The 18,666-nt window shown below is 33.0% G+C and overlaps 1 protein-coding gene across 2 annotated transcripts in view; it reads right to left on the bottom strand.

Annotated features, from left to right (window-relative positions):
* Positions 1 to 18,666, bottom strand: part of LOC106666991 (neuroligin-1-like) — a 641,234-nt gene that overhangs the window by 355,544 nt on the left and 267,024 nt on the right. The gene's annotated exons all lie outside the window — the stretch shown is intronic.

Genomic DNA, 18,666 nt, shown 5'->3' with positions numbered 1-18,666 from the left:
AATTACACTATTTGAAAGAATGCTAAATTTTCTGTAAGATACGTTTATTTTCAATAATTTGAATGACATAAAATGTTAGCCAATATCAGTTGGAACATGTGAAAATTGCAAAATTTAAAATTTTGGTCATGATTGCACGTTCTATTGAGGTTACAAAAAAATACCTACAACTTATCAAATTTCACAAAAACCTCTTCATCTAATATGCTTTGTCCAGGTCTTTAAATAATGTTCTAGTAGAGTTGAAAAATAACAATTGAATGTTCGAAAACGTGAGCTAAGGTAAATTTGAAGGGGGGGTAGAAATAAATCAATTAGAACTCGCTTTGTAAAATAAAATGTATTATTTATTTATTTTAAATTTTGTAATTTTGACATGTTCCAACTGATATTGGCCAACATTATATGTCATTCAGATTATTGCACATAGAGTTATCTTATAGAAAATTTAGAGTTCTTTCAAATGGTGTAATTGGATTTGTTGTAGTCTCAACATTTTAGAAGTTGTAAGTGTTTTTATATGGTAAGGTAGTGTAAAGTTGAAAAAACCTAAATTGACGAATATCTTCAAAATAGAGAACTTTCCGAAAACTTTCACCTGGGCATTTTTTGCTCCAAACAAAGAGTAGAATCGATTCCCTGAGTTTCGTCAGAAGGAACTGGGATACCCTGTATATACGAAGTTTACAAATCGGCAGTATTACAGAGCAAGAAAGACGTTCCTCATGGTTTAAAAACGTCTGAGGGAGTCTAGCACATAAACTTATATAACTAAAATCTCTCTTCTTAGTATTTACTAGTAATTATAATGAGTGTTTACATTAGGAATATATACATTCTTCAAAAATTTCAGTAATGTAATAATAGAACATAATTATACAATAATAGCTGAAACATGATTGCAAATATATACATCTCTTATTTATGATTACCTATAATGCACATAACTCAATAATAAACTAAACTAAAGTAAAGTAAATGGAAATAATAAAAGTAAAAATAAATAATAAAGAATTACATTATCTACCACAAGAGATAATAGTAAAAAACCAAAACAAATAATAAATGTTTAAAATATTCAATCTCTGGCTAAACTACATTCTTTATCAAACCACTGTCTTTTTGGATGATAAAGTAGGTCTACAGTTCTTATTATAATTTGATGCACTAATGACTGCTTTTTGTTATAAAATTGACGTGAATATTTACATCATCAGGTTGATAGCAAGTATAGTTTACAATTTTCTCCAATTTCTGTTTATAAGTATAAACATTTTGTTTGAGCCAATTCATTTTTGGGTGAAGGGGAAGAACAAACTTGTCAGGGGGTGGCATATCCTGCAATTTAAAAGAAGCGGTGAACGGCATATGATCAGAATGATTTTGAACATTTACTTTGAAGTCACTCACATGGGGTAGTAAATCTAAATTAATACACGCTAAATCTATCACCGAACTACCCGCACCCCCTACATAAGTGAATTCACCATCAATATCGCCATCCATTCTGCCATTTAATATTACATAATCAAAATTATCAAGTATTTCCAATATCTTTTTTCCATTTACATTTACCGTTACATTTTTGGAATTTCTGCTCCAGTTAATCAATTTATCATTACTAGTGAAGTATTTTTCTGGGATTTGATGCCAGGTACCGATGCTAGCATTAAAACCTCCAATCATAACAATGTTTAAATCATTACTATCTGATACTAAATTAAACAGTCTGTTGAAATGCGTGTTTCATTTATTATAGTTTAAGTATACTGGATAGATGTACATACAGAAATTATTTGTTTTAACATTTAATATATCTACGTTTTTAATTTTACAAAAATAAATATACCTTACTGCCACAATTCTTACATTAATAGATAGCCTCCCGATGCTCGCCCTAATTTCGCCTCTTTTGATGCTGGGATCCATAATAGCTGGAAATCTTGAAAGATTGATAAATATTCCTCTGGATCCTTAGCATCTTTTTACTATTTCTTTAGAGGTTAGATAGGCATAAGAGATAAATTAATTACCGAAATTGATAAAATGCTTTTATTACGTTTGTGATGGAGAATCTTGCACAATAAAAAGACTAAATACAACATAGGCAAAATAATATATTTAAAAAATAGGTTCTTCTTGACATGAAACAATCTGAATATTTACAATATACGAGAAGCTTCTTTTCTAGTGCAACCATAATCGTAATAATTCGTAATAGGCAATGTTCAGAGATTAAAATTTAAACGAAAATCAAAATTAACCAAAATGAATCGAAAAGATATATGTACCTTAAATCTGTCACTATGGCACAAAATAGTAAAATTTAATAGGTCTTTATGTCAGCGCACTTTTTTCTGGATTAGGGCTTATCTCCGGTTTTCTAATTTGTTTGCGATAATTGTCTCCTCCCTTCCACAGAGCAGATTCTTAGAAATAATAAATCATGGAGTGAGTGTGGTGTTCAATTTTTTAAAAAGATAGTTCCTACTAACTGTCAGTTGTTTTGCAACGACCCGGATTCCGAGCCCTTTAGCTCATCATCAGGTTGAAGGACTTCTACAACCACGTCTCTCGACATGAATTGCAAAAGTGAACCCGCTTATACCTCCGCCAACGCGACGTTCCAATTAGCAGCTGGTTTTTTTAATGGCGCTCAATTTGAACGTGCGAAACGCGGAAATTATAACATAAATAAATATTAGAATAGTAATTACTGTAAGAAATTAATTACAAATTAGTGATTAAAGATAAAAGATAGAAAATTACAATGATACCTTAATACTATTAAATTACTATAGAAATAATAACAATTAAAATAATTAATTTAATTATTTGGACGTTTAAAATTATTTATGTACATATTTAAAATGAATGGGAGGTAGATCAAAATCTATTATATTATTAATTTATTTATCTCTTTGTTCAATTTTACATTTTTTAATTTCAAATTTCTCAAATCAATCTAGTTCTTTCCCTTGGTTGAAACTATGTAACACTCTTGTATTTAAATATGAATTAAAATTATGTTTTGTTTCTTTTAGATGGTCCTTCAATTCCGAAAATTTGCTCAATTTAGACAAGTGTTCTTTTACCCTCGTTTTTATTTCTCTACCGCTTTGTCCTATATATTTAATATCACAATCACTACAATTGTGTTGGTAAACCCCGATTTTTGCCAAGTTGTCTATCTTGTCTTTAGGTTTTGAGAGGATGTTTTTAAGTGAATCCGTACTTCTAACAGCTATTCTTAAATCTTCTTGTTTAAAAATTTTACTAACTTTTTCCGATTATTCAATAATGTATGGCAAACAACGGATACCTAATGATTCATTTGTGGTGGGGTGGCTGAGTCCTATTGTTGATTCGTTTAAAGTTAATTTTTTATTCTTTTAACTAGCAACCTATCAATAAATATTTCTAGATACCCGTTGTTTTTTGCTAAGGTTTTAATAGTTTCTAATTCTTTTTTATAGTTAGCCGTGTTAATGGAAGTTTTAAGATACGGTCTATGAGCCAAATGAAACCAGCAGCCTTTTGGGACCATGGTTGGGAAGAATCCGATGGTGTCTGTAGTTGTGGGTTTTCTATATACGTCTATTTCTATGAGGTTGTTTATTATGGACAATTTTAGATCTAAAAAGTTCAAACAACCATCTTAATTTCCAATGTAAAATTTATTTTACGATATTGAGAATTAATTCGTTGGAGGAATTCTTTGAGATCCCGACCATATGCATAAAATATCGTCTATATAGCGTTTCCAACTAAGAAGTGCAGATTCTTTTCTTCAGAACGATCATCACAAGTTATCACACTAATCAATGTTAATATGTCCAAACATTTGTTACTAAGTACTTCTTGTTACTAATTGAGCCTCGTTGGTGAGTTTTTTAAGATATTAATTTTAATAGCTTGAGCGCCTCGTAAAAACCGTGCTTTTTGTCTGTGTTTCTGGTCACCTCAGCCTGGATGGTAACGAACGTGCGGACGAGGTGGAAGTTTTTTTGTACAATTAAGTATGATCACTGTTTCACAATAATTAGTATTAGGATTCGGGACGAATATTTTATCGAGGGTTTAAAGTTAGATAAGATATACCATTAAATTGTTACTCAACTTTAGAGATATTAGTGATTAAACGCTACGCTTTACGGTAAGATTAGAATCAATTAGTATCACGTAAGTTGAACCAAATCCTCCCCCATTATAGCACAGGAGTATTGAGCAAAATTGTAATAAATTATCAGTCGGTCGATGAGTTTGATTATATTTGGCAGAGCTGTAGAAGGTATTCCATAACGAATAGGTTTGTACTAAATTAGAACGGCATTAAACAAGCTTTATGATGTTTATGATGGTGATAAAATCACAAATAACTCGCCATACTGACTGAAATTTCTGCGAGGAAAACTGCCAACGAACTGATAGCAATTCATAAAACTGCTATCATTTAATCAAGATCGTTTTGCTCGGTTGTGTTTATTGATTTTGTATTATTTCCAGTCAGTTGGATGATGAAACATATTAGTGAAAGGTCGCATGACGGAGCGTTTCACAAACATGGCGACTTTCAATATAATATAAAAAAATGAACTCGTAAAAATAGCGTGTTCGTAAGTAATTCAAGATGTTCTTTTACTGGCAGATCGGGGTTTTAGTCGGGCCTACTCGGCAAAGCGACCCGCTTCAATGTCTTTCGAGGTAGAGATGGGTTTGGTTATTTGAACTCGAGCGACACCCTGTAAAAGTTTGCGGGCTTGAGAACTTTTTAAGTCTTATGGGTTTCCGGCTGGAAAAGGGGGACCCCGGGAGCCTTTTTCCATGGAAATGGCTCAGAGATTTTATCCTCTGTCCGGTGACGACAAAAAAATCACCCCGCATAAATTTCCCGGCCAGAACTCTTTTGAGAACGACACGGATAGAAAATTGCTATTGATTTCTACTTCCATTTTTTTAAAGCCGAACAAACTTTGTTTCATTTCAGTAAAAAATTTTCATACAAAGATAAACTCGAAAGTTGTTGTGGGATTTAAATAGGATTCCTTCCATGTTTAAAGCTTCAAATGTATTTCAAATGATTAAATAAAAAAATTAATTTAAATTTTTTTAAATGATTTAGTATTTTTTATGTAATGTGTGGTTGAGTTGAAAACTTAGTGTCCCGACGGAGAGCAGATGACAATGCCGTTTGCCCTTGACATCGTGCCGAAAGAATAAATATTCAGAATTAAAGAATACAAAGTAACATTTAATAATATGATTAACCAAATCCCGCGCAGGTGCCCCTTATGCAGAGAAAGGTTGCTCGATGTGTTCCACATAATAGAGGCGTTTCATGCCGTGGCTCCATACAGAGAGCGTGTAGGTATGCCGCCGGACTTAACATGAGTTCTCGAACACGGTAGCGAGTTTCAGAGTCCCCTGTTCCGCTTTTTAGGGGAAATTGGGTTTTTTTATTGTATATAGTCTTGTGTTGTGTGTCTATATGTTTTGTCTGAGTGTATGTATTTATTAGAGTGAATGGCGAGGGGTGAGGGTGAAATATAACGTCATCATTGCCCCTCGAACGATTGGTAAAAGTACTCCATCGACCTCAACCTAGATTAGTTTAAGTATAGTTCCTTGGAGGAATATCAAGTACCAAACGGAATGAGAGTACTGTATGGATGTATTTATGTGTATGAATGAATTTATTTGTATGAATGTAGTGTTTGAAAGGGTAAGTAGAATATAGACTTAGTTGGGGGCTGAAATGACCTAGATGTCGGAAGCCCCAGTCAAAAAAAAATAAATAAAAAAATAATAATATGATTAACATTTTAATCCTGATTTGATTATCAATAACAAAAAAAAAGCAAAAGACCAGTCTGATACTTAATAAACTCGTTTTCAACTCGTTCTAATATAGAATTTCGTTAATTAATACTGGAGTTTGGGCAGACGCCGATCCTCAGTGAAACGTTCGACTTGTGTGGTTTATTTATGAGATTAATGGTTTCCGAAGAAGAAAACTTTGTAGATCTTTGAAACGGCGAATCTCAGATAATCCTCAAGATAAGTTACTCATGTATTGGAAGCAGTTAACCAAAAGTTGTCCAACTTGCCGGCTAGATGCCTGGAAATCTCTTGCGGTTAAATTATCGCCTTAAAGGCCCTTTAAGTGAGCTCAATAGTTTGTTGTTATTACTAATTGTTGGAATTGAATTAAACTTGTCTTTATACTCTTTTTGTGTACATTTGTAAAAGGATCCCTCTTTAAATCATGAAAGCGCTTAATACTTCATTCAATAATTCATATATGACACATAATAATTTTTTTCCTGTCGATGTGCTAATATTATCCTCACATCAAATTATCTCAATGCCTTTAATTAAATCAAGTGTTATATATATCAATAATTTATAATATAAACAATATTATATATTAATTTTATCGTAATATTAATGAATATTATCATACTTAATAAATAATATTATTACATTACAATATAAAAATTATCCAAAAGAAATGGTTCGCGTAAATGAGAAGGCGTCGACTAGCGATGTTGTAAAACCAATGCATTGAGAAGGTATTATAGGAAAATGTGTACTTTATCTGGAAGAAAATTTGTTTTATTTACCAGTCTAAAACTCTGTTCAAAACGCATATAGGAAAATCCATTTCACGGTGGATTGCACTCACTTTTTAAAACAGGGGAAAGTAGAGCCAACCAACTGTAAAAGCGGCCAATCCGTAAATACCTAAAAGTAACCGGTTATACTGAACAGTAAACCAATGTAAAATACAGTGGATTCAATTTTTAAAAAAATGTTGTCTGTTCGAAAATAAAAAAAAAGAATCATTGAAGATCGTAAGATGCAGTGTGGTGTGGCGTAGATTTAAAACATTTTCTTTATCGTACCAACGTTTCGATCTTTATTGAGATCATCTTCAGTGCTCAAAGTCTTTGTCTTCTGTGTAGATGTGTCATTCTTGTGCGTCGGGCACTCTCAACACTACACACACAAGAATGACACATCTGCACAGAAAACAAACATTTTGAGACCTGAAGATGATCTCAATAAAGATCGAAACGGTGCTTAGTGACCGTTATTCGATAAATATTCAGAAATCTCAGGTGGGGTCTGGTGTGATGTAGGTTTCAGAAAATGTTTTTCTGACACCTACATCACATCAGACCGCATCTCACGATTTCTGAATAAAGATCTAAACGTTGACACGATAAAGAAAATGTTTTCTAAAACCTACGTCACACCAGACCGCATCTCTCTATTTCTAAATAATCATTAATTAATGGTCACTAAAACCCACACATTAAAACAAAGAGCTAATTGTTCCTGCCATCAACGTCACAGGTAAATTAACCAGCGTTAATTGTATAAATATTTATGTGACTTCGATTCTATTTTCACGACCACAAAACATTTCTGGTGGGAACATTTTATTTTTACGTATATTATTTAATATCTTTAATATATACTGAATAATGTAATATGCTTATAATCTAAACTAATTACGCCAGTGTAAAGTAGTTCTATTTTATAAACCCTTCCAGATTCTGCCTTAGGAATAATGTACCTTCAGAGGCTAAACGCAATGCCACAAAGTGTCAAATTGGAAATAAGACAATCAGATTTGGCAGAGACCAGCTGCGAAAGAAAAAGAGCAGCATTAAACAGCACCTTAGATGAAAAATAAAAATAGAAAATCATATCCGCTTCACTAAGTTATTAATAAAATTACTTCAATTTACAAAAGCGATTTCTATGATACTTTTTTTTACTGGCCTAATAAGTGATGAGGACCTTTCTTCCTTTTACCATTTATCGATCAGTGACTTTCCAGGATGATTTTTCTCTTCTCTTATTGTTGTTTGTTGCATTCAAACGGTGAGGCGCCAGACTTTAAAAGCAATTTGATTTGTAACGCCTCATTGTTTGGTTTGACCCTCGCGAGGTGTCCGTGTTTGTCTTTCCATTAGCCAGCAAGTGATGTAGGGGGTCACATCTGTTTACACTCCCTTCCAAACGAGACGAGAGCATCCTTTGTTTTCAACGAACTTGGACCTTCCGAGACTCTAAAAAACAAGCCGTCTGAATAAAATATATGTTGATAGTTTCTTTACAACTTAAGAAAATTTAAAGCACTTGATTTGATGAACAAGTCAGAAAGAACCTTATGACTATATGTTCCGATGGATGTTGTTTTACTGATTATGAAAAGATACTGTTGAAATATATCTGATGAAAATGATGAAATATGATCAAAATCAGATCTTACAAAAAGTTGGGGGCTGATAAATTTGTATACAAAAGAAAATTGCACTCTTTCATAACTTATTAACTTTAACATCTGTAGCATAAATCACATAATCTAATATATATATATATATACATACATATATATATACATATATATACATACATATATATANTATATAAATATATATAAAATAGCATCGAGATCCACATTATCAATCATTATATCAGTAAAAAAGAAAATAAGAAAATATGGAATTCACTCGTTGGACATAAACAATCTAAAAATTTCTAGTAAATTTTGGAAGGAATGAAACAACCGCATGCATCAAAGGAAACAGGAAAACTGAACAGGATCTTTAACACTGTACACTGATTGGCCTTCTGAAGAAGATTAGTATACCCAACAATGCAAATGCACACAGATGCAGGAGACACCACGATACCTATTAACCACTTAACAGTGGAGCCACATTTGACTGTAGGAAGAAGCGTTTTGGGCAACCGTAAAAAAAATTAAACCACCTGGCCTACTAATCAAATACCTTGATGAACTAGAACTCAATGATGTGCTATAAGCACATAACTCTTACAAGGCGCAGTATCTGTATAGCACCCCAGAGTTTACATCTACATACATCCACATCTACAACATAAAAATAATTAAACTATAGCATAAATAATATTGAATACTGTAATGCTAATCATAATTTATTTCAAAAACGCACATTTTTTTTAAATAATAAACATGAGTGTATGTTGTTAAGTTCTTGGAACATTTGGACAAGGAAAATATTTTCCATTGTAGTATTGTAGTATTGGTGGTAGAAAGAAGGTAAGTACTGACGAATAGGAACTTTTGACCATTAATCGTAAGACACACGTCGAGGTGAGGTTAAGTTCTCGTCGAACAAATCGTACAAGGTTTTGACACAAGAAACTAGTTTATTTATTTAAAGAGGAAAGTGATTTTCTCAAGCCAGAAAAAAGTGGCAAATTATACTGTTCAAATGAATAATAAATGAAATGTCGAATAAGATAGTGTATTGCGAATATTTACTCGCTTTGAATGAACTAGTTTGATTTCACCAATATACTTTTCTTTTGAGGAATAACATTTTTCTAATTCAATTTTACTCTGTGAAGTCAATAAAAGTATACATAAGATCAATTTACTTAATAAAATATACTTAAAGACAAAAATACCCAGACACTCTTATCTCGTTATTTATTTCTGATTATATGTATTTTACTAGTTAAATTAATTACCACATACTTAATTTAAGGTAAACTACATTAACGAGATCAGAAATTCATGAGTCTTAATAAAAATTGTTTAATTATCATGGTTTGAAAGAAAATAATACCAAAACACAAGGAAATCATTTAGTGATAGAATAAACTTAACAATCGATTTATTAATTATTTAATTATTATTAACCATTAATAGCAAAACGAGATAAAAAAAATTGTTAGCTAAATTTGAATCAATCACTAATTGATTTCTTATTGTTTTGGCGAATTTTTTTTCAAACCATCATAATTACACATTGTTTATTAAAACTCATGGATTCTGATCTCATTTTATTTTATTTACATTAACATAAGCATGTAGTAACTAATATAATGGTAAAAATAAATATGGTTTGAAATAAACATCAAAATACAGGTTTTATTTATTTATTTTTTTCTTTGAATGTATAATTTTAGGATGAAACAATTTTTCAGATTTATTACATACCTAGACATGAATAAATAATGCCAATATCAATGCTTCCTGAAAAGGAATGAACAATGGGAAATAAATAATGAAGGAATTTTTCAAAATATTTTAATAATTTATTTGAATGGGCACTAATTCTTTCCGAAGTGAGTAAAACACATTGTACAAATATTTTACATAAAATACTATCGAGCTTGAATATATGGCTCTATAAATCGATAAATGTGTTAGGCCGATGAGAATTTTCTTTGACTCAAACATTTAATTGGAAAAATTCTACCTAGGATAGTTTTGTTCAACGAGTGAATGAATTAAAAACCATACTCGAATCGGGATTATTTACGGTGTTACAGGGCTTACAGATTAAACACCATAACTGCGCGAGTACATATTCTGTAGAATATCTAAAAGCCTTTTCCTCGTTTAGCATTCGAACCAAAAGTTTTTCCTTTTCGTAAAAATGTAAAAAAAAACTTTCAAAACATTGCTCCTCAACAGTTTAACCTTATTTATTTAGAAATGAGTGTTTTTTCCAAAATAAATTCTTTATGCTTTACTTTTTTACGAAGACTTCCAGCAGTTTTTTTTCTTAAGATTGCTTACGAACCAACACTCCGCTCTTCCTTAGCCTAGCCTCCTATTACATCATTCTATTATTAATATTTCCCATCAGTCATCATCCTATTGCAAGGATTGTGTGCCATGTATTCATATTGGGTTGGAATTGTTAATGTTTTTAGATTATGTTCTATGTGGTGACTACAAAGCCTTTGACACTGCGTACATAAACATGGAACTATTTTCCTGCTCCACTTACAGGCTATAGGTCCATATCCAGCTTTACGCTTTTCATTAGCATTAAATCTAAGGAAGGATTCAGATACGTTTAACAGAAATCCATTGATCCAAAGTGTTAACAAAGCCTTAAATGATGTACAGTTGGTACTAAGTTCAGACCAGAGATTTCTAATATAAGCCATCCTTTATTATGGCAGTTCAAAATTTCACAAAAGGAAAAAGTTCTTGCCCTACTAATGGTATCGAGAACCGAGGAACCCTCATCCTTTTCGACACCTATTGTCCTAGATGGGACTCAGTCAAGAGATAGTTGGTTTACTATTCGTACTTCTCCCCAGGCATTCGGCAAGTTCGATCTGTGGTATCGTTAAATTATAGGAAGTTTAATTGAGAAAAACCTAAAATTAACTAGGAGCAGCCCTTGGTCGAATCGTTGTAAATTAGACAATTGAAAAGAAATGTGATGTTTCAACTTCAGCCGGTGAAAATATTGTAGTTGAAAAAACTTGATTGCGATGTGTATATTTGCGGGAGAAAAAACACTAAAAATTGATACCACGCAGGGAGTGGTAACAATTTTTTTTTTTAAGTTTTAGTTGTGTTTAGAATAAAATGATACGGATGAAAAGGGACACTCTGGATAAGTAGTCCTACATAAAATTGAGCAAATAAAAAACTTTCTGTATTATTTGTAAAACCCGTATTACACATTTCATGATTATTTATTTAAATGAACGAGATGAACGAAAAATTAAAAGTGCATAAAGAAACGGTGAGGACATGGCCCGTGGAGAACTTATAAAAATGAGACAAAACAATATTAACAAGGTTGAAGATAGGCCACACCCGTCTCACGCACGGCCATCTCCTGGCGGGGAGAAGATGAAAAAGTCGTCCTCTATGCGGAGACCTGATAACGGTAAGACACTTATTAGAAGAATGCAATAGGTTAAGAGTATACCGAGAAAGGTACGACCTGCCCTCCGACCAACGAGCAACTCTCAAACATAATAATGAACACATAAAGAAATTATTTAGATATCTGAGAGCAGTGAGCGCATATCAATTAATTTAATCCCCCCTTTAGTAGAACATTGGATTTCGTATGCATGTATTTATTGGCGAGGATGTTGCAGTGAATGTTGAGAGCAAGAATGGGCCACTCAAAATATTCAGTACCACGACGGCTCTTTTTGGTGGGGAGTGAATGAGGGAAGTTTTATCTGTTGTTTTTAACTGTACATAGCGAATTTGTTTAGAGGATGAGCGTATTTACTTGATTGAATGTATTAATTAGCAAAGATGGAATGTATGTTTATATGTGTAAACAGTGTAGGTATGTATAAATGAGTTCGGAACGTCGTCGGAATGCGCAGTTCCATGACGGTCCGCCAAATATTAGTTTAGGATTAGTATAGGGTGTATGTAGAAATTAGAAATGATGGGGTGAGTGTGGAGTTCAATCCTTTTTAAAAAAAGATGGTTCCTACTCATATTAAGTTGTTTCGCAACAATCCGAATTTCGAGCCCTTTAGCTCATCGTCAGGTTGAAGGGTTTCCACAAACACGTCTCTCGATATGAATTTCAGAAGTGAACCCGCTGATACCCCCGCCAACGCGACGTTCCAATGAGGAGCTGGGTTTTTAATGGCGCTCAATTTGAACGTGCAAAAAGGGGGAATTATAACACAAATAACAGTTGTAATAGTAAATACTGTAAGAAATTAATTGTAAATTAGTGATTAAAGATTTAAAAAAAATAATAAAAAATGAAATAATTAGAATAATACCTTATATTATTAAATTATTATAAAACATAATAATAACTAGAATAATTAGTTTAATCATTTGGACGTTTAATATTATTTATATACATATTTAAAATGGGAGGTAGATCAAAATATGTTATATTATTGATGCATTTATCACCATGTTCAATTTTACATTTTTTAATTTCAAATTTCTTAAACCAATCTAGTTCTCTTCCTTTGTTGAAACTATGTAACACTGTTGTATTTAAATTTGAATTGAACTTATGTTTTGTTTCTTTTAGATGGTCCTTGAATTCCGAAAATTTGTTCGACTTAGGCAAATGTTCTTTTACTCTCGTTTTTATTTCCCTACCGCTTTGACCTATATATTTAATATTAGTAATTACTAATACTATTATTATTGAGTTGGTAAAAAAGTTTTAAATTGGACATGGTGATAAATGCATTAATAATTGAACATAATAACATAACATTAATATTTTATTTCAATAATTGAAAAACCGCTTATAAAACCCAATCATATTATGTTTTTTTCTTCAGAGCAAATAGTTGTTTAAAGCTTTTAATATTACAAGTTTTCTATTAAAAACGGCCACCTATCTCGCTTCAGCAGTTATAAATAAAAGTTAATCAACTAACATATCTCGCACTCATGATTTATAGGATAGCCCACGTTCCAAGGATGAAATGTAAATAAGCTTTTTATATGAGAATTAAAATCTCGAACGGGTTTCTTTTGTCCAGAAAAGATAATGCATACGACTACTGCTGAGGGAGATAAAGAGCAAGTGGAACCGTTATTAGTACTACCCAATTCCACGAACCGTTCCCTCAGGGGTTGTGTAATTGTGTACGTGCGGTATAATTAGACGGAATGGGCTGACTGTGCCAACAGAAGCCCTTCAAATGGGAATAATACATAATAATCAGGTTAACGTCTTACTAATCCGCCTGTTAAAGAAGCGCCAAGAGCAATAATACGAATACAGTGACCGACGTTGGGTATGAAAATTGGAAAAAAAACAGTGTAGCAACCCCACATCGCGGATGAAAGAATTATTTTTAACTTAACATTAATTGTTCGTTCCAGTGTCATGTCACTGTCATTTTGCAAGACTACGTCTGACAGCAATATCAGTTAGAAAAGTTGGACAAAACATTTCATTGCGAAAAGACATGCTGGGAACAAGAAAGTACAAACGTCTTCTCATTTCAAAATGACGAGTCCCTTAACTTGAAGAAACCATAGCAAGTTTTATTTCATAGACAATATTTGTTCTGTTGTTTAAAAAAACCTAAATTTACTATGTGTTAAGCTCGAAAACGTTAATAGACAATATACATAAATATCCTTCGCAACAAAAATAATTATTGTTCAATTTATCGACGTTTTTGAAATTTATATAGATGGAATTTAAATAGGATTGTACTTATGAACATATACCATGAGCATAAAGTAAAATGACAAATTTCGTTAATATTTCAAGACAAAAGAAAATTTCGCTTTTCTCAAATTTCATGCATAATACATTTTTTTTATTTTTTATTTAATGTTTATTTAAAGAGGATTCGCAATAGCAGAGGTTATACCAATCCTCGGGGTGCCGGTGTTTTTGAAAAAAAGCCCAATTTGTAAGTATGTCGAGTTCGAATGCAGGGCCGCTGGATTCGAACCCGGGACCTTTATACTGATGAGCACCGTGTCAACGCCTAAACCGTTTGCGGCCGCCGACGCCCCGTGTATAATACATATAATTATTAAAAGGTATACTTACTGTTCAGTTCAAACATAATGGTGCCAATTCAGGAATAACGAAGTCATCTTATTAAGGAAGTACGTTGAACTTCTTTTATGTATTCTACAAATTTTATTTCCAACAGACAGATTTATCTCCATGATAGATTACAGTTATTCATTGCATGAAGCAAATGGCACATTGCATTGCCTTACATATTAAGTTAAATACAAATTTTTGAAAGTAACTTTATATTTACTGTAGAGAATGAACAAAGGAATAATCTAAAATAATTTACTACGGAACTTTAGAGGCTCTCTCTCTATCTTTCTTTCCTTCTTTCTCTGTATATATTTATTATGTCTTTCCCTTTATCTCTCTCTTTTTCAGTCACCCTCCCTCTCATCTTTTTATCTTTTTTTCGTTTTCTCTCGTTCTCTTTGTCTGTCTTTATCAGTCCCTCTGCTCTCTTTATTTCACTAAGTCTATTCATTTTTTCATATATATATATATATATATATATATAGAGAGAGAGAGAGAGAGAGAGAATGAATAAGAGAGGAATGTAAATAGGGGTGGATGTATTTCAGAATGAACGTGAGTAGAAATTGCTGAATTGAACTTGATTGCCGTTGGCAGCATCCCCCCCCGGAAGCCAACCTCAATGGCTGAACTGCCAACACCCGGGAGGTGATTCTCAAGCCTGCCGGTACTTTACTCTAAATACCGGAAGCTGGAATTGTGGATGTGCTACGAGAAGCGAATAGGCCCAACTCGGCTGTTTGGACCTATGTATGTACGTACGTGTGCGGATTTGAGCCTATGTAAGCTCAAATCCAAAATCACCCTCTGTGTTTGTCTCTGTCTCTTTTTTTCTCTCGCTCTGACTCAGTCACTCTCACCATCACTCTTTCTATCTCCATCTACCTATATTTTTCTCTCTCACTCTCTTTCTTTCTTTCTCTCTCTCGCTCTTAGTTTCTCACTCTCTTTCTTTCTTTCTTTCTCTCTCTCTCTCTCTCTCTCTCACTCTCTCTCTCTCTCTCTCTCTATCTTCCTTTTTCTCTCTCTCTCCCTCTTTCTCTCGTAGACGTATGGGTCGTAACTGAATTAATGATAAACCAGATATCTTACCGAAAAAATTCTATACCACATTAAAACACATAGACATTCTGTATTTGAAAAAAAACGTCTAAGAGATTATTTTTCTATTAGCTAGACAATGTTTTTATTTAAACGTTATCACTGTTACATGGATTGCGTTTCGTTTTGTGATTCTTTTTCTGTTCTATTATCGCGATGAGCGTGGAGTCACAGAGGACGGTGAAACCACTTCTGTTCTGCTGTCCAATTCTAGCCAAATACACGGCTGAATACAATCTACGGGGGATTAACATTATCGGAAGAGCGCTGATTAGGCGACCATGTTGATGGCCGGGACACAGGAGGCCTACACGGAAACAATGTTTACTAAAGAGACCGCTTCGTTTGCCCATCGACCCAACCGCCGAAAACACGGCCAGTATACCAATTGACGAGGACGAATTCAATTGACTGTTCGTCCGGGAACCTCCGCTCACGTGTTTCTTATTGAAAAAATAAAAGCTCAAAAACAAAATACGAGGCAGAAATGAATTTGGAATCACAAACAAATGCTAAAATTTGAACAGCGATTCTTAAAAATAGTTCAAAAAACTATTTTAGTTAATAAAATCGAACATAGATATAAAATTTTGTTATTACTGTTTAAAACTCTTTTATAACACATAACATAATTTATGTTTTATATATATAATAACTTATACTTGTAATATATATTAATATATATATTATTACAATTAATATTTTTCAATTAATTAAGGTTTTTAGTTGAGATAAAAAAGTCAGTGTCACGAGCGGGATTCGAACCCACGACCTTCGGCTAGATACGCCGTTACTCTACCACTTGAGCTACCGTGACTTCGATCCTCTCGGGCACTAACTTCCCCTTTCAACCCCACCTTTTGAATTTTCCCTCCGTTTTGCCATTTTTCAAATGTCGTGCAATCTATTTGATTCTCAGCGACAAATGAAATGGCCACAGAGAACTTTAGTAAAGATATACTTCATTTAAACTTATTCAATTCACTAGTTTTCGTGGTCCGCTTGACCAATTAATATCATTCAATTAATTAAGGTTTTTAGTTGAGAGAAAAATCCGTGGCCATTTCAATTTGGCTTCAAAAGACATTTGAAAAATGGTAAAAAGGAGGAAAAATTGAAAAGGTGGGTTTGAGACGGGAAGTTGGTGTCCGAGTGGATCGGAGTCACGATAGCTCAGGTTGTAGACAAGCAGCGTATCTAGCCGAAGGTCGTGGGTTCGAATCCCACTCGTGACACTGACTTTTTACCTTAACTAAACACCTTAATTAATTGAAAAATATTAATTGGTCAAGCGGACCACGAAAACTAGTGAATTGAACTTCTGAATAATGTTGAAATGCTACTTATTGTTATTTATTTTTTTATATTAAATGGAAAATACTTATTTGTTTATTTACATCTGTAGTACTTTTAAAGCGGATGTCTAATACTTCTATTTTCTCTTTAATACTATTATTTATTTTACTTTTTATTAGGTTTCGAGGTCCGCTTGACCAAATAAACTCTTTGATTAAAGTTTTGGTTGCGATAAAAAATTGAAAAATGGCAAAAAGGAGGGAAAATTCAAAAAGGTGGGGTTGAGCTGGCAAGTTGGGTTCGATTCCCGCTTGTGACACTGTCTTTTTTATCTCAATCTAAACCTTAATTAATTGAAAAGAATTTAATGTACTCTTCATAAAAATACTACAATCAGGGGGCATCGACGGTTAACGCGTTGACGCGGCGCTCAAATCTATAACATAAAGATCTCAATTCGAATCCATTGGCCCTGATTTTATAATTTTTTTTATTTATGATACGTATATGAAAATAAAACACGATATCAGTCTATCTGTTTACCTTTGTTTATGAAAACATTATTTTTAAATGTTATACTTTCTAAATATAATTGAAAATAACTATTACCTGACTACTATCACGAATTCTAGATGAAAACATAAGCACTTTTAACTATTTTCGGGTAGTTTTTCATCCGTTGACAGATTTTGTATATAAATTATTTTCTATGTGAATAAACAAGGCTTAACGGAAATGATATTAAATGATACAAGTATTCCTTTATCGATGGTGACGTGACAACCTCATTTATGATTGATGAAAGACGTGCCTAAACTTCCTTGACTAATTTAGTTTTAAAAGACTCATGTCCTCGTTTTCTTCAAATCTATGACAAACTGAGAACGTCATCCATCATGTCGAGACACACGTCTACCTTAAATTGAATGGAATACCTTTTAATTATTACTCCTTGGAGAATTAAAAAAAAAAAAAAAATAGTACATTGGTCGTTTACCCAATGGCGATTTTTTCAGTACTTCACGGTACCGATAAAGGCTGCTTGTAAAGTTTAGTGGCTTGAATGGAGATTTAATGAGTCATCAGTAGTACAAATACACGCTCATCTCTGTATGCTAATCGCTAAACTGATGCATTTTATATAAGCGACGTTGTGAATAAAGTGTGAAAATCTAAATGAAGATAAAATAGATTCATTACTGAGAGAGTAATAACGTCTAATGCTCTTAAAGGTAATTAAGTGTTACTGGACCATCTCGTTTTATGCAGCTAGTATGATTACGAGAGAGCCACCGATAGATTTTGGATAAAACAGCTCGTAGAAATTCACTCGTAGTTGATAGAAAAAGTGATGATAGTAAAAACGCTTACGACAATCCTCTACCGTTAAAGAAATGGTTGCACCCTGCGACCGCTCATACACTATATCTTCCGGAGAGTGATACTTCGCAGTAGACCATATGTACAGATGGAAGCAAGTTGAATAATAAGATGGGATGGTGATATGATACTAGTATTAATTGTGTGAAGCAACCCTTTGGTATGAAGAAGATCGTGAGATGTAAAGTTGAGGTAGCGATTTGTGTTTCTTGGTTTTTGATACCTTCTGTGATTAATGTGCAATCTGGTTGTTTTATTACGAGTGTATCTAAAAATGGTATTGTTTGGTTGTTTTCGATTTCATGTGTTGTAGGCGTGGGTGAAAGCTATTAAATACGATTTGCGAATAATCAGGAGGAAAAGTATAATCGGAAGCGATCAACCCGATGACAGTTACATTAATTGTGATATATGTTGTTGACGTCTGTGACGTGATTAACCTGTCGCCTCCGATCATCATGTTCTGTTAACCCAGGTGGTTTGGTCGGTCAGACACGTTTCGTTCGTTATTTCCCCAATCATAAGTGTTTATTTTTTCACATCTTTTATTTTTATC

This window comes from Cimex lectularius, unplaced genomic scaffold (genome assembly GCF_000648675.2).
Source record: "Cimex lectularius strain Harlan isolate CLEC.00 unplaced genomic scaffold, Clec_2.1 scaffold142, whole genome shotgun sequence".
In the NCBI taxonomy this organism is placed as follows: domain Eukaryota; kingdom Metazoa; phylum Arthropoda; class Insecta; order Hemiptera; family Cimicidae; genus Cimex; species Cimex lectularius.
Note: the sequence above shows the minus strand (reverse complement) of the source record. Positions and strands in the feature narration are given on the sequence as shown.